We start from the raw sequence: 22,526 nt of genomic DNA, 5'->3' as shown, positions 1-22,526 counted from the left end.
AGAGGAGATGAGCTCCACAAGAAGACCAACAAAGCCCAGGGGCTATGAAGAATCTGATGTACCAACCAAAGACCATGCATGGAGAGTACCTACCCAGTGCAAATGTAGGCCATAGACAGCTCAGTCTACATGTGGGTTCCCTAGTAAGGGCAGAAGGGTTTATCTCTGGCATGGACTCAATTGCCTGCTTCTCTATCAATTCCCCCTGGCAGCACAGCCTTTTCAGGCCACAGAGTTAAGAGGATGCTGCCAGTCCTGAAGAGTTAGATGGTAGGGAAAGAGGGCTTCTCCTCTCTGAAGACTAGGGTAGAGGAATGATGGGGGAGAGAGAGAAAGATGGAACCAGGAAAGGATGAGAAAGGGGGCTATGATTGCCGTATAAAATGAATAAATTAAAAATATAAATTTAAATTTAAAAATTTAAACTCATACTTGAAGTTTTAATAGAAACTAATAGTATATGAATTATTATTGTACATTGCATCTAAAAGTCAAAAGAACTCATGTATTTAAAGTGGATAAGAAAACTATATTAGATCTCTGTTTTCTAATAAATACTATGTAACACCTAGTTATGAGAAATAAAGACTTAGATTGATTTTTAGATTTTTAGTTTCCAATTTATTGCTTATGAGCTATGGTGGCACATCAAAAATAGAAGATGAGGCAGAACAAAAGTGTTCAACATGACAGGGATCCATTATGACATCAAGAGAACGTCATCAATGATCTAAAGCTCTCTTACAAGGCATCAGCAAGGTTCTACCTCCTCTAATGTTGTGATGTCCTGAGGAACAAGCCTATAACACAGGAACATTCTTGTGACACTCTACAAGGAAACTACAGCAACTAAAAATGAAAAAATATTATTCTGAAACTCACTATATATTCGAAGTCCATCTTGAGGAAAAGTGATTTGTTCAGTGCAATTTTTAGAGAACTTCAAACAATCTAAATGACCACCTTTCATAAAATTTTCAGAAAATCAAAACAGAAAATTAGTTACATTAATTTCTATTTCTTTAAATAGATAGAGGCTTTTATGAATCGTAACACTTTCTGCCTCACTGTTCTGATTTAGAAAGCATGAAAGCAATTTATTAAGCTGGAATTTAAACAAAAAGGCACTTCTATGAGAAGATTCCAGAATTCACAAATAAAAATGCCAAATAAAAAAAATAAAAAATAAAATAAATGATTAGAAACAAATAAAAAATGTCAAATGATTAGAAGCACTGCTATCTACTTTTCAGTTAACAAGTAGATTTCAAAGCATATATTAATTATATATAATAATGATTGCCCTCCACATATGTGAATATGCACCTTCACATATGTGTACACCCAAATGAAATAAACTTAATAATATGATATTAATGAGTTAATTGACTTTTTTGGTCTATATGTTAACATTTTTATGAACCACCTATTTTTCTTCTTTTAATTAAATTTTTATTTTTTATTAATTATAGTTTATTCACTTTTATTTTTCATTACCCTATATTGTACACCAATTTCTTTCAAACTGAAACACTTTTTCCAGGGAGAGAAGGGAAATCATGAGACTTAGAAAGCAAATGAAATGTACAAGTCTGAGAAATTTGAAACTGATGAGATTCATAGGACCATCCACAATGTTACATTATAGCAACAAATGCTGGGGAAACAGATTCTGACATGCTAAACTGCCAGCAAGCTTCAGGAGAAATAGTCTTCAACCATGCTCAGCTGGGTGTGGAGTAATGGAACTACTCTGGAGTCATCCATGATCCTACAGTGACCCCTCCCCCATGCTCTACAAACAAGAGTGATAAACTCATGATTTGCCAAATTTGACTTCAGTGGGATCATTACTTAAATGTGTCTTGTTGCCCTGGGCATACTGAGTAGATATTGAGTCTCATCTCCTTGAAAGTCCACATAAGAGTTTACCTTGGAAACATAAATATAATTTATGTTTTTAATTTAATGTAATGATTTTAAAGCAATAAGCAGAAACTTCTTTCAGTTTGTTTTATTTTTGTATTGTGACATATATCAAAGCAAATATAAAAACGTAAAGCTAGCCAGAGCTAGACATACCCACAGATTAATTGTATAGTTAGAATATTTTGTTTCTTTTTAAGAGTACTTGCTTTTGGTAAGCAATATATATAATGTGATACATAATTCTTTTTTTCCCTTTTTCAATTCATTTATTTTTATTAATTACAATTTATTCACTTTGTATCCCAGCTGTAGACCTCTCCCTTGTCCACTCACAATTCCACCCTCCCTCCCTTTTCTCTTCTCTTATCCCTCCCCCAGTCCACTGATAGGGGCAGTCCTCCTCCCTTTCCATCTGAGCCTAGCCTACCAGGAAGAGGAAGAGAAAGACAATGCAGCCAGTCCTGATGAGACCTGATAGGCTAGTGACACATGATTCATAAGAGTATCCTACTCAAATACCTTGGTTCAAATTTAAAAATGCTATAACCTAGACTTTTTTGTGTTCCTTCATATAAAGTTGCCACATAATTTAGATAAAATACTCATCTACAAATAGGAATCCCATGTGCTGACATAATTAGACACATGATTTTATACATAGAGATTTACCCATATTAAATTTACAAAGTATTTAATTGCTAGTGTCTGAGCCAATAATTGAAAACAATTTCCATAAAGAGTATTTGACATTCATATACTAGGACCTTGATACCATGGCTGAATAAACATTCTTAGATATAGAGGCAATGCCATGTCAAGCTCTCTATTATATGTTATTGATAAAAAAATTAATGAGATCTAACAATGACAGCAATTTGGGAGTTTGACTTCATTATAACATTTCATTCATTTTCACTATTTATGTTTCAAATATTTTTAATGTTATAGTATTTTAAACTTTGTTTAATTAATACAGAACTTCATTTGAAAAAGAACCTCAATTAAAGACTTATATTAAATACATTAAATGTGCTGTAATTGAAGTCTTTTCAGCATTGACTCACAGCACTTCCCTTAATGCCTTTACAAGATGCATAGCGGATTCACACACACTCTTGCAAATTGCCTTCCATTTTGGTTTATTGTCATATCAATTATGAATGCATTAAACATTTTGAAAGTTTAGCAAAATTGAGAAATATAAAAAAGTGTAAGAAATACCATACTATTAGTTCTTTATGAGGTATTTATCTTCAAAAAATACCTCTTTCATTGTTTCAATATGAGTATTTATATAGTTAACTATATTATAACATTTTTCTTATATATTAATACAAACATGCATGCTATAATGATTCATTAGCTTAATGAATCATTATAAAATAATGATAAAATAAAAGCATAAAAGTTGTTTGTTTTTATTTTACAATACATTTTAGATAGCTTGCTGTTTATGATTATGAATATAGTGTTGGTAAGATGAGCCCTTGAAAGCAATGCCCATTCTTTAACTGTTAAAAATCTTTGGAATAACAAATAATTAAAGAAATCAGAATTATCAATAAGCACTTTGCTAGGAACATTGCACACCAGACAATCTATGCCCAATAATTGCGGAGTTGTTGACACTTGAAAATAACAGTTATTAACTTGAATGAATAATTAACCTTTTGTCTACTAGGAATCTTATTAGGCACTGAAGAGAAGCAAACAGGAATATGTAAACATGTAAAGTACTCCCCATATAAACAGACTAGAAATTTATGTGTATCTAACAGATACATTTAACATGTTATCTTTATACATTAGCAGCTCAGTAGACATTGAAGGTGGAAGACAATTATTTTACATAAAATGATTTGAACATTTAATAGACTGCTCAGCCATTCTTGTGGCATGGATTGATGTCATGAAAAGGGCATTGTCACACTGATATTTGAACACAAACATAAGTCAATGATATGCATGCTCTTGCATATCCTCTATGACTTCCCAGTGATGGCAAGAAGTGGATTATTTCCAGAGTCTATATTTTTATTTCTCAGAGATACTGGGTGACATTGATAGCCATTTTTAGTAATTTTTTATGGTTAGTAGCAATAATTTATTTGGAATCCTTTTGCTGAACAGAATTATTCCAAGAACTACATAAATTTTAAAACCTTTCTTAGGAAATTTTAAAAGAATAAAAAATTAATTTAATTGTCCAAAGTTTAGGAAATCTACCACAGGTGCTATAGGAACTGTTCTCCTTTTCCAAAACTTCAGAGAAAGGACAGATCAGTAATTGATCATTTTCTGGTCTTTTAGTCAGTACATGAGTTTGTAGAGTACGAACTCATGCCAGACTTGTCAACTGAATGCACTGTGATGACTGTGATGACTGTGCTGTGCCCTTGGGTCTCCTGTAGAGACATGTGTCCACTCTTTGATATTTTTAAAAACAACTCTTGAGTCCTTGCAACATGGAACTTACTGTCTTTAACCGTAATTTCTAAATGCTTTATTACAGCAATTATTTTGCCTCCAGCTTGAACGACATCATCACAAAGAAAGAGCTCTATATTTTCTGATGTAAACTTTCTCTGCTGATAAGATTGCATCTTACCATCAAAGCAACACTAAACAAAACAAAGCAGTTGCATTTAGATTAAATTAGCTTTATATTGACCAGGAAAACAAATCCTAAGAAAATCTGAGACCTGTGAGTATGTCTGTGTATGTGTGTATGTGTGTATTTATAAGTATGCATGCACATGTGTATACTTAAAGGTAAAAGTTAGAGGTCAGCATTGGTCATCTTCCTTAACACTCCATTGAGTGGATGTCAAGAGCTGATGTGAAAGGTCCACAAGAAAAAGAGAAATATTGACAGTGAATTCACCCATAGAAATATTCATGACATGGTGCGTGTATTCCATATCTTGGTTTTTATAAGAACACTGGCAACTTTATATTTTAGAGTAATATTTTATTACTATATTTATAGTAATATATTTTAAACTAATATTTATTGTATTAGGGGTCAGAACTTGCTGAAGAAAATACCCCAAGACTGAATAGTATGATAACAGCAAAGAACATTTGTTATGCAGAACTCCAGCATGCAATGATCACCATCCAGGCAAAAATGGCAACCCGGGGGTGAGCTCACAGGCCCAATTTAAAGTCAGCTAAGGGATTTCCAGGGATAGTTACGGTCATTTTTAATTTGATTGGTGTAGGTTAGAAGAGTGGGTATGGGTATTTTGGGGATTGGCTTGGGTCAGGTCAGGAGTTAGTCATGAGTTAGGGACTTTCAAAACCAGCAGTTGAGCAACCTTATCTACCTCTGGCCAGATGTCTTGGCCTAATCTAATTGACTACCCATTTTCTGTGTTTTTTTTCCTATAACCTGGGGAATGGAAACTCAGACCTACTTTGCCTTAGTAAGAAAATGAAGCCTGTCATGGAGTTAGTCAGGCTTATTTAACCAAGCTCTCTCATTAATTGGCTGATTGGTTGCCCATTTTCTCAGAATCGAGTGTCTAAAAACCTGAAAAATATACCATATCATGTCTTGTGATATATTGTTCCATGTTGCTTTCCTAAGCGTATTCCTTTGTGGGTCACCTTGTTGTATCTCCATCAGTGTTCTTTACAATTTATGATTTTCTAACATTTAACATTATATGGTGTCTAGTAAGCTTTAACCACATATAATTTGGCAAATGTAAAGAGATAGTCATTTTTACTCTCTAGTGTAAAAAGGTAGTGTAAGATTCAGACTTCAGGCAAACTCTATATGCCCCTATCTTATTGAGTTGTTTTTTTGGTATAGGACATCACTGGGAATAAGAATTCCTTAGGCTTCTGGCCATTGTCCTCTTTTAGGGTGAGCCAGTATAATATTTGCAGGAAGCTGTGAGGTCAGGGTTGGTGAGTGAAACAACCCCTAGCTTCACTCTATTTTCACTATTGCCCTTGTTAGTTTCAGTTTTGTTTCTATTTACAGCACTTCATAGCAGCAAATTCAGAGGCAAACCTCACATGAACCATCGTCTCCATAAAGTTCTCATTCTTTTAATACCCTAAGCCTAAAATGCATTTAAAAAAATTATATCATCATAGTAATTTTTTATTTTGGCAAATATTAAGTAACTGAATTTCTGGCATATAACATGAGTGTTGAAATGAAAACTTCAAGGTTTGGATTAGCCAGACATAAATGGCAATGCCTTTGACTGCAGGCCACATTAGAGACCTAAGAATGTGCTCAGAGAAATATTAACCAAGGCTTGTCTATTCTCAAGGAAGCAGTCATTAAAAATTTCTACTGCATTGTCCTCTTCTGTGGCCTGATAGGGCTGCTCCCCACTCAGGGGGAGGTGATCAAAGAGCAGGCCAAACAGATTATATCAGAGGCAGTCCCTCTTCCCATTACTATGTAACCCACTTGGGCACTGAACTGCCATGGGCTACATCTGTGAAGGGGTTCTAGGTTATCTCCATGAATAGTCCTTGCTTGGAGTATGAGTCTCTAAGAAGTTCCCTGTGTTCAAATTTTCTTGTTCTGTTGCTCTCCTTGTGGAGTTCCTGTCCTCTCCAGCTCTTACTATTTCCCACTTCTTACATAAAATTCCATTCACTCTGCCTGACAGTTGGACTAAGATCAGAAAGGAGAGGAGAACCTCTCCTATCAGTGGACTTGTTGAGGGGCATGCATGCAGAAACGGGAGGGAGGGTGGGATCCAGAGGGGAGGAGGGAGGGGCTTATGAGGGGATACAAAATGAATAAAGTGTAATTAATAAAAATAAAATAAAATAAAAGAAAGGGAAAAAAAGAAATAAATCTTAAAAAAACAGTTCTTGTAATCAATTAAAAAATAAATTAAATTAAATTAAATTAAATTAAATTAAATTAAATTAAATTAAATTAAATTAAATTAACAAAAAAACTTTCTACTGCAGTCCAGCCTCTGCCTGAATTGTCCTTTAAGTGTAGGACATTTTGGAGCAGAAACAGTGGTGGTTTGAAAAGGAATGTTTCCCATAGTATAAATATTAGAAAATTTGGTCCCTAGGAATCATGCAAGTCATGGATTCTTTGGGAGGCAAAGCCATTCATAACTCTAGGTACACTATGAGTGTTTAAAGTCACAGTCAACTTCTACTTTGAATTCTCAGAGTCATGTTTAGTGTTGAATATATGATCTTTGCCTGGCTATCATAACTGCTTGTTGTGAGGTCTCTTCACCATGCTGGACCTGATCGCTCTAGAACTATAGCTACTCTTCCTTTCATAAGTTTATTTTTCTCATATTTTTTTATCACAGCAACAGAAAAGTATCTAACTAATCTTATATACAAAAAATATCAGGTTTAAAATTGTATGTATGCTCACACTGACATCATAAATTTTATTTTACTAAGCCCTTACTATCTTTACATAATTTTAAGTGAGAAAAGCGCATAGCTGAAAGATTAAAATTCCCTTTCATTTACATGTGAAACTTGCTCAAAACTTAAACTTACCTATATTTTTTTCAAATTCAATGAATTATGTAATTGTCCTTAAAACCATTTTCAGAATATTTATTGAGTTCTGTTCCCAGCAGCTAGACAAGGAGATGAATATTCCCCAGTTTCTGGGAATTGCCTGCCTAGAAGCAACAAGAAGACATAAACAACGGATCCCACATTTCCATGATTCCAAAAGGTAACTTTTACATATAGATCACCTTGAAAGCAAGACATATCATACATAGATGGTTTTGTTTCCATTAGAAAAGATTTTTCTTTCCCTGGTAGAAAATTTCTATTAAATCAATAGTGTTGTCTTGCTCAGCCATGATGTCCTAAAAGGAGGAAAAACAGCCTCAACAAGGTGATAAAAGGTGCTAGAGACTAAGTGCACTGTTCAGAAAATTTTATGAGACAATGTTTCAAAGCATGTTAATGGTCTTAAAGTTGAACGAAGAGCTGTTATTTAATAGTGATCTGTGAGGCTTTGTGTCAAAGTTCTGACTGTACAGTAGTTATAAACAGTAAGTGTTGTCTTCAGTCTCTCAGTCCTAAACTCGGATTACTGAAAACTGAAAAACTAACCTTCAAAGTCTCTAGATGATGTGGATAATATATTTTTGGGGGAAGTGGAGAAATAGCCTTGTAGACCTGGATATTCTAAGCCATTGATTATTCATCTAGTTAAAGAAACATGCCTTAATCAGGTGAAAGCCAAAATAAGATATTTTATTTTATTGCATACATTAAAAAAATATAGTAAATGACCAAAAAAAAAAAAAAAAAAAAAAAAAAAACTGACCAAAAACTGAGGGAATCTATGCATTGTTATTTACAAGTCCTTCAACAAAGAAAATCCAATAGGCATTACATGTTTCCTGCTTAGAAGAGAGAGAGCCACATCAGCGAGAAAGAAGTAGGTGCCCTAGTCTTATACAGCTAATATGAAAAGCTGTAATACACAACCAGATGGTGATACCTGCTTCCTCCTAAATCCCTGCCCACACAATTTGAAAGAGTAAATTTTAAATTATTCTCCACTCTACATATAAGTTCAATATATTATGTAGATAAGATTTATTTTATCCACATATTTTGCTATTTGTTCTGACCACTTCTGAGTAACTAAACAGCAGAACTTTATAGGTTTTGTTTATGGAATTATTTTAAAAGCCTAGGAGTGTGCCTATAACAAGGTAGGAGTTCAGCTGCGTTTGTTGAAGAAATAAATAAACAGTTTCTTTAAGGGATAGGAGGTAGTTTGCCATCAAAGAACAGCCATCGGAGAGGAAGCAGAGAAGAGTAGGAGGTATGTTCTGAAGCAGTGGTTGGTTAGTGCAGTTTGCCTGAGGCTTCAAGTGGGAGAAGTTACTGAGCACAGCTCTTGCTGGCAGGGTAAGGTTGCCTTGGTTCCACACCAGCCTTTGCATTGCTCCCTCACATTTTGTTTATAGCTTGTTCAGCAGTAGACACTGGGAAGCGGGTCAGGAAGACTTCAAAGTAGCTGCACTATTCATATTTTGTTCTCCCTTTGGCAGCTCTTTGCACTGCTTCCTGCTGACACTACAGTTTCAGCAATTTAATGATACCATTGTTTCTGAAAATGACACAGAAAGAGACACCTCCAGCCACTTAATTGGGGGCCCTGATAAAGTAGAATCTGCTGTTTTCTAATGTTCTATTTGGGGTGTGTGTGTGATATGGGGAGATGAGGAAAAAGGTTGAGTTCTATTTAAAAGGATAAACTCTTACAAAGCAATTTTAAAATTTAAGCTACATAATTAAGGTTTGCTATTGCTATGGCACAGACTAAGAGTCCCTTGAGAAGCTCACTTTTAATCACTGCAAATATGTTAATGAATATTAGTCTCGGGTTACTCTGCCCTTAGGTTAATTCAATTTTACTTCCATACAGAGTCTATACCGTATTATGCCATTCACTGTTAAGTGTTCCACTGTTCCAAATATGTTTATCAAAGTCTGTTCCTCTGTGTTTTTTTAAATCTATTTTATCTACTTTTACCAACAGAATTCTGGAATGTACTTCTTTACACTGAGACTGGACATCTTTGCAATATTTGACTGCCTCAGATATTATTATATACTTTTCTATTTAAAGAAATTTCTCCTCACCTACCAAATTTCTAATCAAGACGATTGCGGATTTTCTTCATTTTAGTTCTGAACATTTAAAAATGATACTAAAATTTCAAGTCTAGTTTACATGGACATGCATGCAAATATTACTTAGGGTACTGTGGTTCTAAAGTCAAGATGTTAAAAAGCTGTATACTATATTTAGAGTGCTGATAAATTTAAGATAGGAAGAGGCCTGAACATAGCACTTCAACTTAATTAGAAGAGTAGACTATTCAAATAAATTTATGGGATTATAGTTTAACAATACTAAATCATACTTTAATATCTAACTTTCCTTCATTATGTTAACATATGAAGAAAGAAAAATTAAAAGACCATATGATATATGTAGAAAAACTCAATAGCTACTTTAAAATAAAATCAATTATTGAATTAAATAAACAAAGAAGCTTCATCTTGGTAAAAAATATTTACAAGAAATCTACAATGAACACAACACTTAATGGATAGGAGATGGGACACTTGTAACATCATAAGTAATGTGAGGATGTTCTTGAACACCACTCCTTTCCAATCATGATGGTAGTACTTAGTAATGAAGTAATATTTTAGAAAAGAATTAAAGGAATGATTGAAGCTGTGTTTGCATTGGTTAACTAAAGCATCTCTTTAGTTAGTGAAAACACAAATGAGTAATTACCAACAATGACAGTGAAACTCCAGAAACTGATAATAAATTAGGACAGAGCTTCAATATAAAAAGCTGTAAAACAAATAAAATATCATTGTATACAACAAAAATAAACAAATTTAAATTAAAAAAACAAATTACACATTAATATATAAACTAATTAAATCTTTAAGCATCAATTTAACAGACTATGAACAGAAACTATGAAACTCTGATTATAACAATTGAAAATAATTATTGTGGAGATAATCCATGTTCAATGATAGGAAGATATTATATGGCTAAGATAATACTTTTCAAAAAATTGATCTACTTTTGTCTAAAAGAAAGCTAGGAATGCATTTCTCAACCCTCAGCAGAGAAGACTCTTCTTGAAGCAGATGGTAATTAACGCAGAGATCCACGACTGGACAACATGCAGTGATTGAGAGACTTTGGAGAACTCATCCATAAATGGGATGTCAAATCCCTCCACACAGGGCCCAGGGATCTATGAGGAAAAGGGGGTGGAAAGATTATAAGATCCAGAAGTTGTGGACAATTCCAAGGAAAGAGCAATTTCTAGGCATGACAAGACTGATGTACATATGAACTCACAGAACTGACACAGCATGCACAAGACCTGCTGCACCAGTGCAGGTTGATATCCAGCACAAAGGAGGACAACTTAACATAATGCCCCACCTCTAGCCAAGAGTGTATTTACGACTGATAGTCACTGGGAGAGGGAAAATACATTCTCCTCAATGGCAACAACACAGCAGGCCCATACTCAGTAGTACTTGTTAAACACAAATTAGGATCTTGGTTATTTTGTGGCTTTTTTTTTTTGGGGGGGGGTTGGGAGAAAGAAAGAACAAAAACTTGGGGACTGGGAAGGGGATCTGGGATGAGTTGTGGTTTGGGAATGATTAGGATGAAAATACACCATATGAAAATTTCAAAGAATAAATTAAAATTAAAGTAAAAAAATATTTAGAAACTCATTTATTTGATCATGCAGAACTTTAAAGACTTAGAAATTCTGAAGTTGTAGGGGAAAGTGATAGAAAATGTGGGAGAAGGAAAGGAAGGGTAAATGTGAGTGTTTTACTCAAGTCATGCTTCAGGTATGTATAAAATTCACAAAAATAATAATTGATTAAAAAACAAAACTCAAGACATTGAAAGCAACAAAAATATCACAAATGTTATATAGCAACAGAGACATTTACTCATTGTTGATAAGGGCTAAAATGAAACATTATCTTTGGAAGATTGTTTGATATTTTCTTAGAAATATTAAAGGCAATATCATGTACTTTATTTTATCCAGAGAACTCAGAACTGTGTGTTCATATAACAATCTGCATACAAATTTATTTATAATTGCTAAAACTTGCTGATTGCAAGTTCCTTTAATATGTGAATATTAAACTGTGATACAGACAAAGTATGGGCTATGCCAGACAAAGTTTGGCACTAAAAAGGAAACTGGGCCATGCACGTCATGAAAAAAAAATTAAATCCATAGTAGTAACTAAAATACATCAGTCTGAAAATACTTTATATCAGAAAATACTTTATGTCATAGTATTAAAATTAGATGATATTCTGGAAAAAAAAAAAAAAGGCCGTGGAAACAAACAAACAAAAAATCCTCACCTGTCAAAAATCACAGAAGAAAAAAGGGGGAATGGAAAGCATATTGAAATTTAGGGCTGAAAACACACTCTGTACAAACTATGATGGTCTTTACATCACGACACATGTACAGACTTAAGATGAACAACACAAAGAGTAAGCACCAAGAGTGATCAGCAGAGTGACATCTTGGACTGACTTTGAACATCAGATGATAATAATCATCAATGTTCTTTAAACATAACAAATGCACTTCTCTCCTAGGACTGTGGAAATGGTGAAAGGGGAGGTGGTGAGAGTGTCAGGGAGTCTTCATCCTTTAGTTTTGGTGGAAATTACAAACTGTTCCTTTAAAAGGAACCTCTTCTACCTGTTAAAAAGGTGCTCTGTCTCTGCTGTAGAGACTCCCTCGTACTATTCTCCTCTCTGCTCAAATCCTAGAAGAGATTCTTTTTGAGTAGTCTCAGTTCATACAAATTAAACCAATCATTGTCTCAATATTTCAAAAATTACAGAATGCAAGACTTCCAGGTTTCTCTTGCCATAAAGTTTGTTCAAAAGTCCACAGGTAAATATAGCAACCAAGACCAATAAACTAGTGAGTCTCCTTACATAATATTTCATGTAAGAGACCATTCACTGTGCTCTTTATTAAGCCAAGCATGAACTAGAGTGTTCAAGCCAATTATAAGCTGAAACTAGGTGAAAACCAAGACAGAATCCTAAAATCTGGAAGAAGATTAATAAGAAGTCAGAGGACGGAACAGAAATTAAAAGAGGCCTTGAAAATAAAAGGCTTTCTGCTTTCTCAAATAGTCACACTATGGGAAACATATGGCAGATCATGTGAGGGAGATTTTTTATGGGTTCTGGAATCAGATGTATAATTTTGCTTAGGTGGCATTGGTCTGAGTTCACATCCAATTAAGAACATAACTTAGGAAAGAATGGGTCAGCAAGAATGGGTGCTCTAACATCTAAGAAGAGTAAGTTTAAAAGTAAGGTTGGAACTGAGAGTCAGGAAAATGAAAGAAAGAGAAATGCTGGCATTCTTTTCATCGGAGGAGCATAAGGGAAAGTTAGCGAATAATGACAGGGCAGGAACTACTCAGAGCTTTAGCTGGAAGATGAAAAATAAAGCCACGCAGAGTAACAGTAAATGAATATAATGTTAAAAAATGTGGGAGCTTTAGGAGAACTACATTGGAAACTACAGTTGAAGTTGGAGAACTGGACAGTAAGGGATGAAGCCCATTGATACAGACAGAGATGTAGCATTTCTAGGTGTGCAATGAAGAGATAAAGGTGAGGAGCTTTTGGATGGAGAACACTGAGCTAAGAATTCTCAGATGTACGTTGCCAAGTCAGCTGCTGTCTATACACAGCATCAGCAAATACTGTGTTTCAGCAGAGTATTGAGTCACTGTCTTCTTTTTTTCCTTTTCAGTTGTCTACTTTTAGTACTACGGTTTTTTTTAATTTTGGTACTCTGAATTGGTTCAATTAATGTAAGGAAAGACTACCATATTAAATTATTAACTCTTATTGATATGCTCTGTCTCCATATCATGTAGAAATTAAATTTATTATAAATTAGAAAATAAAATGTAAATGTAAATTTTATTTGATAAGAGTTGAATCTATAGATCAATAGTAAAATTAGAAAAATTAGAAATAAGTAGGTAGGTAGATAGATAGATAAGTAGATAGACCAACAGACAGAAATATAGATAGATACAGATAAACATTTCAACGTAACACAATTTAGCTTTCTAAATGATGGTATCTACATAGATTGGGATAGAGTTCTGTTCTGGTTAATTTTTATCAATATCACTAAAGCCATAATCATGTAGAAAAAGTGAGCTTCAGTTTAAAAAATGCACATGTCCTGTTGGATTGTAAGTAAATCTTTAGGTTATTTTCTTGACTGATTATTGATGTGAGAGTGCGCAGCCACTGTGAGTATCAGTACACCTCATTATGTGGCTCTCAATTTTACAACAGAGCCAGCTAGCCAAGCTATAAGAAAAAGTGTATAAGTACCCTTCCTCAAAGGTCAGTACTTCAGTTTTACCTACAGATTCCTGCCTAGAGTTACTTTGGGTTATAATCATTATTACAGCTACAGAAAGGAAACTATCCTAAGGTCCAAATTGTGCATCTGATCTTAACATCCATTTTAATAGATAACTAGCATGGATTATATGAACAAATATTTTTTCATAAAAATTGTAACATTCAATATTTAAAAAGAACACTAGGTGAGTGGGAATTTTTTTCTACATGTCTTTCTGTACACCACATGAATGTCTAGTACCCATGGATTCTAGAAAACTTACTAAATTTTCTGTAAATAAAGTGTCAAGATGTGTGTGAATCACCATGTGAGTACAGGATATTGAATCCAAGTCCTCTGGAAAGGCAGCCAATGCTTTTAACCATTGAGATGTCACTCCAGTGCCCAAATTTATAATGTTTTAATATATAGTAATTGTACTGTTAAACTTCTATATGAACAAAACTGTGTCTTCATCCATATTTTTTCCTTTTCATTAAAATTTGAGGAATTCAATAAATTAGTTGTAGATCTGATTACAATAATGTTTCTAGAAGAAAATATTTATTAATTTACTTAGTGAAACAATGTCTCATTGCACAGTTCAGACTGATATTGAAGTCTGATTCCTCCCACCAAAAATTCAGAATGCTGAGATTACAGGTATGTTCCATCATGGTTATTTTCAGACATTTTATTAAGACAGAAATGAAAATAAATGTAAAACAATCTCCATACTCTTATTTATCAGAAACATGATCCTCCTTGTTTAGAGCTGAGAATACCCCTGAGAAACAAAGTGTAGACATAACTGAGGGACAGAAACACTTTGGAACGCTGTTCAAGGTCCATCAAATGCAAGAACAGAGACACATATTCACTTTTGTTATGTTTTTTAAGAATCTATATTATGGGCCTCTGAGTCAAAGTAACTTCAACAGTATAATGAGAGTTTTCATCTTAAAATATATTTTTAACAGCCCTATCTTTGTAAACCATATAGCATTGGAAAATACATTACTTATCATTGTTGGAGAAACTATAAATATTTCATCTGATTTTCCATATCAGATATTAAAAAGTCACGATTAGTTTCATTTTTATGACATGAAACGCGTTCCATTTTGAATCAAGGAACTGATGTAGAATGTATAAGTAGACTGTAGTGGAACACCAATGGGTCTTTCTGTGCACACCACGCCATGGTGGGACATACACCAGGAATAAGCACTGGGCCTGCGTTCCTGCACAAAATCACTCTTGTGGAACAAGTGATATTTAAGCATGCAGGGAAATGATTTTTGAAACTTCTGACTGGAATTTACTGTTAGATTTTTATCTATTTGATGGTCACCTTTCACTGACAGTACTTTTTCAAATAAATGAATGAAACAGAACCTTTCATTAAGAAACAAATAATATCCACCAATATCTGTGTTAGGTGACAGGCATATACAATAGTGCAGAATACTCATATCAAACTTTCATTATGGTTGCAGATGAAGTTGTAATGCTGTCTTCCTTTTCCACCTTGAACTCACACTCATCTTTTCATTGTAGTCCTGAATAAATAAAATGTCAGATTTATATATAGAACTCCCTTTAATACTCCCTGCATCAAAGTGCTGCTTTCTTAAAAGAGCAGAGCTATTAATATGCATCAGCAGTGTGTCTGATGGCAGTGGCATTACTTTAGAGAGAGACTGTGGAGCAGGAAAAATATGAGATTTGTAATAGAATGTACATTTTAGTGTGTGTATGTGTGTGTGTGTGTGTGTCTGTGTGTGTGTGTGATTTTTAAGAATTTATAGGGTGAACTGAGGAGATATATATGATGTAGAAAAAAAAGAATAAAAAAGGGCCAACTGATATTTCAAGGCTCAAATTCTGGCACTCACGTAGGAATTATTAAAACCAGCTTATTATATATGGGGTAAGTACAGAACACATTGAATTATATTAGAGCCTATGTCAAAAACTAAATTAAAAAAAAAACTCTAATTGTATAATATTAAAACTCACAGATATAGATTCAATTGAGCCATAATCCATGGGGTGGGATTGTTGAAAATTTCAGTCATTCCTCTTAAGATCACAATTAGAAAACATCAGGACACTGGAATTATTAGTGAATAAGAGCTCCAGAGAAAGAACTAAACAGTGAAAGCAGTACTGAGGAATTTAAAAAAAACAAAAAAAAAACAAAACAAACAAACAAACAAACAAACAAAAAAACACCTTTCAATTGGAGACCAAGTTGTGTTGTACTGAATATCTAGATTACGGGCTGTTTTACCTAAGGTTACTATTACTGAGATGAAATTCCAGAAACAAAGCAACTTGGAGAGAAAAGAACTCAGACTAGTTTTTATATGACAGCTTATCATCAAGTGAAGTCATTACAGAAAAACAAGAAGTTTAGTAATCTGGACGCAGTGGCTTTAGAGGAGTGCTGCCACTAGTTTGTTCTCTATGGCTTGCTCATGCTGCAGAACCACCTTACTAAGGCTGACCCAACCCACAATAGGTTGTGTCATTCCCCATATTGCCTATAGACTGATCTTATGGAGGCCATGTCCACTCCGATGGTAATTGATCACACAAGTTGACATAAAATTAGCCAGTACAGGGGCTATCATATAAGATCTTTCCTGCATTTACTACCAAGCAGGTTTTTTTTTTTGGGGGGGGGATGGAGGAGTGCTAAATAATTTTGATATAATTTTTTGTATGATGTTTTGTGTTAACCCAGGAAAGCACGTTAGATGAACAGATTCATGCTATTTAAGTTTGGTCCTATGGCACAAATTAAGCAAATATTCCTTGCTTTTTCTTCTTCCTGAAGTGCATATTTGAGGTAAACAGAGTATTCCCACACCCAAGAGATCCTCTTCTGAAAACGTTTTTAAGAAGAATTAATATTCCAGGAAATAAAATGTAGTATGTTTATTTTCATCATGTGACATATTTTCAAAGTAGATTCGTAAGACAGAAAGAAATGCATTCATTAATTCAACAGGTATATAAGAAGTGCAGTTGGAAAGAATACTGATTTTTACCTCCTCAAAGTCACTGTAGAACTGAGCAAGTCTGGAAAGAATATTTGGTAGTTTAGAACACTTAATGCTGTTCATGAAGATGTGAGTTTGGTCTCAGGACCTATATAATGTAGCTCATAATTGCTGCTCCAGGAGATTGGAAGCACCCTCATCTAGCTTCCAGGGGCACCTCCACACCCATAAGGCTAACTCTCAAATATACTCATATACATGAATAATAATAAATCTCAGAAAAGAAAAGAAAAGAAAAGAAAAGAAAAGAAAAAAAAGAAAAGAAAAGAAAAGAAAAGAAAAGAAAAGAAAAGAAATCTGATCAATTTTGATTGCTTGGGAGATGGATGTCTTGTTATACTTAGCAACCCAAATTTAAAAACTTTATTTTCACCCATTGAACGACTTAATCATAAGCATTGATGCTTACAATTTAGTATGCACAGCATTTTGTTCCCAAGGCACAGCTCTAATTGTTCACATAAAAATAACCAGCAAAAATAGTGCATCTTCAACACTTTCAATGCCTTAAAAGAGTTTTTTGAATAAATCTTAGGACAAGGCTTTTGATAATGTACCCTATTCTTCCTCATCACATCTGCCTTTTAGTCTAGTCTCCATTACCAAAATCTCTCAGTTCTTCCACCTCTATGCTTCTATCTTTGTTCATTTTTCAAAAATAACTGATTTGATCTAACTACACATATCTATGTCTCACGTAGCTCAAAATGTCAATTGCTTCTTTAAACCAATTCTTTATTGGGTCAATTCAAGGCTCTCTTTTTTGAATGTTCCTTCCACTTAACTGGCAACCTGCCAGTCTTTGCTTGTGATAGTTATGTGCAACATGTGTTTCCAGCAGTTCATTCTCCATTTACAAATATTATTTTATCTAGTATTTTTATGGCAACAAACTTTCAAAGAGTTGTCATTTGGGGGGAAAAAACAAGAGTAACAAATTCTTAGAGCATGTACAGTGTCAACTCAAGTTGATTTTTCATTCTCTACTTCAGTATCTTGATGTATGTGCTATAGCAGACAGTTATATTCCAGTAAACTACCCAATTGCAATGATCGCCACTTTTGTCATTGTTTCAAAAGTATGAAATCATACAACAGCAAACATTGGCATCTTTAAAGAGCTATAATGCAGCTCTTAAATTAAGTACCTCTACCAACCACCAACCATCTTAGAGCCTTGGTTGTTTTGCATGATAGAGATAAAACATCAGTCTTAAAATGTTTTATGAAGATTAAACAAGGCTAATCCTTTTAAGATCTTAGAACAGAAAGTTCTCCACAGGATGTTAACGACTTCCGTTTGATATGCCAGCTCACTATCTATACCATCCCTTCTGAAAAGAATATCTAATTCAGTTGAAATAAGAAAGAAACAATATAACTTAAACAAAATTAGTGCTTCTGCCCAATATACTAGAGAACCAGAACTGATATTTTTAATATTATCTGAAATGAGAAACTATCTTTTCACATAGAGAAGAATTCAATAGGAAGATGATTTAAATTTATCTGCAGACATTACTTACTAGTTACGAAATTTTGAAATAGGTCCTTTACTTCTTTGATTCTTCATTTCTTCACCTGCAAAAATTAGGACATTATACTAGGTCAATGTTATGCTGAGATCATTAAATAAAATTCATTTACTTATTTATTCTTTGAATGAAAGTTTATTGAAATGCAAAACATGAAAGCAATGTAAGTAGAGCAGCTCTGAATTAGGCAAATTTATTGGTCTCCCTTTTTTTTCTCAAGCCCTCCCTCAAACCTGAGCTGTAAATAGGTTAATAGAAGATTTTCTACAGCTTTGGTATCTAGTCAGTTACTTAGCCCTACTCTGTGTGTGTGTGTCTCTGTGTGTGTGTAATTGAAAATATCTTAGTGGAATTTTACTATTCCAATTCATACAAAAGAAAATATATTGTTTATTTTAAAAGCTGCAAAGTAGACTAAATGAAAGTGATTAAAATTGATGTTTTTATAGTTTAGGAGTCAAATTTGGTACACTGTTCATATGAATGCACTATGTGTCAATTTCAACAACACTAAACATGTTCAGATTACTGCCATACAGTGGAATGCTTAGCAAAAAAATAGAATGCCCCTGTAAGTGGACTTGAGTAGGGCATGAGAGGAGAGGAGGGAAGGAGTGTGGTTTGGGAAGGGGAAAAGGGAGGAGGCTACAGCTGGAGTACAAAGTGAATAAATTCAAATAATTTAAAAAATAAAGAAAAATCATCAACAACAACAAAAAACAAAACAGCAACAAAAGAGAATATGCTTTGGAGTCAGATGACTTTTAACATTTTAATAGAGTTCTGAAAAATGTACATCTCTCAGCAGCTTTATAAAAGCTGATAAGTCTTTATAAAAGACTGATAAATTATATTTATCCTCCTGATTTTGCTTCTGATTTGTAATTATTAAATAATATTTGTTATAGGAAAACACTAGTTCACACTGAGTATATAAATATTATTATTGTTAGTAGTAGCATTTATTAGTATTTCTCACGCCCTGAGTCTAATTCTCTATACAATGACCATTGCTCAGGCACAGAGTGCTAGCAACCTGGCTTTTTAATGGCTTCTTGCACAGTGGTCTCTAAGTTTCTAACCTTTTGAAGCTGTTAAATAAAGTCAAATAATGATACTGCTGTGACATAAGTGAATGCTAGAATCAATAGATTGTGCTTCTTGGAATAAATTGCAATTAAAATGGGTAGTGCTTGATTGCTTGACAGTAGGCAGTCTTTCTGGCACAAACAAACCAAAACCTCAGTCTGCTCCACAAACTAATTAGTAAGAATCTCACATGCATTCCTTCTAGGAACCATTCATTGATATTGACTCCTGTCTATGACATGACTGTGCCTTTGACTTTGTCTTTTGTCACTTACAGGTAACAAATCAGTGGTTTCTGTACCCTCATTTATAATTATCATCTTTAGTTTTGTAGAATAAAAATACCTTATCATATTTCTAAGTGACCATTATAATGATTGTGAAATTTCAGTATTGTCATAGGATTTTTAGCATTTCTAAGCACTAAACACAAAATGATTAATGAATTCAGAAATGGAAAGGGCAACCACAAAGTAGTGAAATATTATTACTTAATATTTCTAGCAATAGACAATACATATAAGCAACAAATATCCAGGCTAGAGAACATGACAACAGATTTTCCTTAAAAATTCTGAATAATTTGAAGTTAGAATAGAAAATATTATCTGAAAATGCACTATCCTAATTTTAGCAATCTCTATTTGATATGGTATTCTATTTGTTTTTCAAATTTATAATTTTTTTTATTAATCACAGTTTTTTTTCCATTTGCATCCCAGCTGTAGCCTCTCCTCCATCCCCTCCCAATCTCTCCCTCCCTCCCTCATCTCCTCCCATGTCTCTTTCCAAATCCATGGAGAGGGGTTACCTGTGATCCTAACCTATCAGGTCTCATCAGGACTGGCTGCATTGTCTTCCTCTGTGGCCTGGTTAGACTGTACCTCCAAAGGAAGGTGATCAGAGAGCCTGCCACTGAGTTCATGTTAGAGACAGTCCCTGTTTCCATTACTAGGAAACCAACCCACTTGGACACTGAGCTGCCATGGGCTACATCTATTGCAGGGGTTCTAGATTATCTCCATGCATGGTCCTGGGCTAGAGTATCAGTTTCAGAAAAGACATCTTTTATAAGTTATATGTATATTTTTCAAAACAAAAATCAGGATTATACATAATCTTCTTCAAAGAGTTCTTCTCCACTGTCTCATATTTATATTAAGCACATATTTTAAATGCTTGTAATTTTCCATTACATTTATTATTCCCAATTTGTGTACCTTCCAGATACTATAATGTATACATTCTTAGCCATATGTATCACTGTTAGTCTTTGGACTAGTTCCAATGGCACATACTTGCTTCCATCACTACTAGCATTATAGGAACCTACATGTGCTCCCATTTCTGCTTATCCTCATCATCACCTGCAGGCATTCATTGTCATCATGACTGTCCTTATAACTGATATAAAATGGAATGTAGTTTTATTTTATTTTGTGACTAATATTCCTTTTTTAATTGATTAAATTATTTAATTTACATCTCCATCACAGCTTTCCCTTTATCCTCCTTTCTTAGCCCCTCCCTCTCAACTCCTCTACCTCCACCTACCCCTCCTATCCTTCTCAGAAAAGAGGGACCTCCCATGGATATCAACCAGCTTTTGCATAGCAAGTGTCAGTAACAGCTGATGTAAACTAATGCAGAGACCCATGGGTATACTCTAAGTGATTTAGGGATTTCCAAAGGGCTCTTTTAGCCCTTGAGATAACTAGATGTAATTGAAGGCTTTATGTGGTAGCATTAGACATGTACTTGGGCCACATTTCCTCTTGCTATTTAGAGACTCCAATAGATTTATTTCACACACACATACACACACACACACACACACACACACACACACAAACATTTTTTGAACCATACACAGTAGTAAACTTTTCTTTTTTTATTATATAAACTGTATATTTGTAAATTAATTGTAAAAGCATATATATTTTCTAAGACTTCATTCTTCATTTAGTCCATGAGAAGACATAAGCCACAAGACTGATTCATACATAAAAGTAGTTGTTCTTCATTTTGGCTTTACTATTTTTCCATAACAATGTTATCATTAAATATTATATATATATATATATATATATATTTAAAATATGTATGTTGAATAAATAAACTCCAGTTAGAATTTGTTTTCTTTATACCAAATTAAAGTTCATTAAATGGTAGTTAAATTCTAATTATCTAAACAAGACTGTAAATTTTACTGTGACTCTACCTTCAAGACAAATAGTGTTTCATCCATGAAATTATCAGATTGTTCCTAATACATATGAAAACACCATTTTATTAATTGACCATAAATGTCCGTGTAAATTACTTATCCGTAAACTGCAAGTGTCAGATTATCTTCAAATTACTTATATTTTTCAAAATATTGTGTATCATAATCTTAAAACCTCATCGCTTTCTGCAGTGATCTTTTTTTATTTTATTTTTCTTTTTAGTTACATTTTGTTAACTCTTCATATCTTTCTAAAATGGCTTTTAGTGAATTGTTCCTCTTCATATTCACACTCCAACCCCTTTCTTCCATTGCCATTTCCATTTAATCTTCCCTCTGTCTTTCTATAATTACATATTCTATGTCTCTTTACTTGAGAGATCCTCTCCCAAAGTCCCTTAGTCCCTCTGTGGTTATGTGGATTGCAGCAGATATGTTGAAGGCTTAAAAGCTAGCATGGTTGGGGGGTGGTTTCCAAGATGGCGGCACCAGAAGGACATTGTGTCTGACAAGCTGGACAGAAGTGACTGCACAGCTACCAATGGACTCAACTCTGGACCTTAAAACACCAGCAATTGTGTTTCCCAGGAGAGTGGGAACCCCACAATCTAGGAAGCAATTGGGTTCAGGTCACCCAGCTAAACCATGGAATAGTTTCCTGGTCCCAGTAGGTACTCTTTCACCAGCCCAGAGCAACACG

General features: G+C 34.0%; 1 protein-coding gene across 5 annotated transcripts in view; it reads right to left on the bottom strand.

Annotated features, from left to right (window-relative positions):
* The window catches only part of Ptprd (protein tyrosine phosphatase receptor type D), a gene marked incomplete in the record, with an annotated part of 2,622,804 nt that overhangs the window by 2,289,223 nt on the left and 311,055 nt on the right, over positions 1 to 22,526 (bottom strand). For all 5 annotated transcript variants that reach the window (XM_055629942.1, XM_055629950.1, XM_055629948.1 and 2 more), the window contains 1 exon segment: positions 18,502 to 18,556.

Source organism: Psammomys obesus, unplaced genomic scaffold (genome assembly GCF_907164565.1).
Source record: "Psammomys obesus unplaced genomic scaffold, mPsaObe1.curated_primary_1811, whole genome shotgun sequence".
Classification (NCBI taxonomy): domain Eukaryota; kingdom Metazoa; phylum Chordata; class Mammalia; order Rodentia; family Muridae; genus Psammomys; species Psammomys obesus.
Note: the sequence above shows the minus strand (reverse complement) of the source record. Positions and strands in the feature narration are given on the sequence as shown.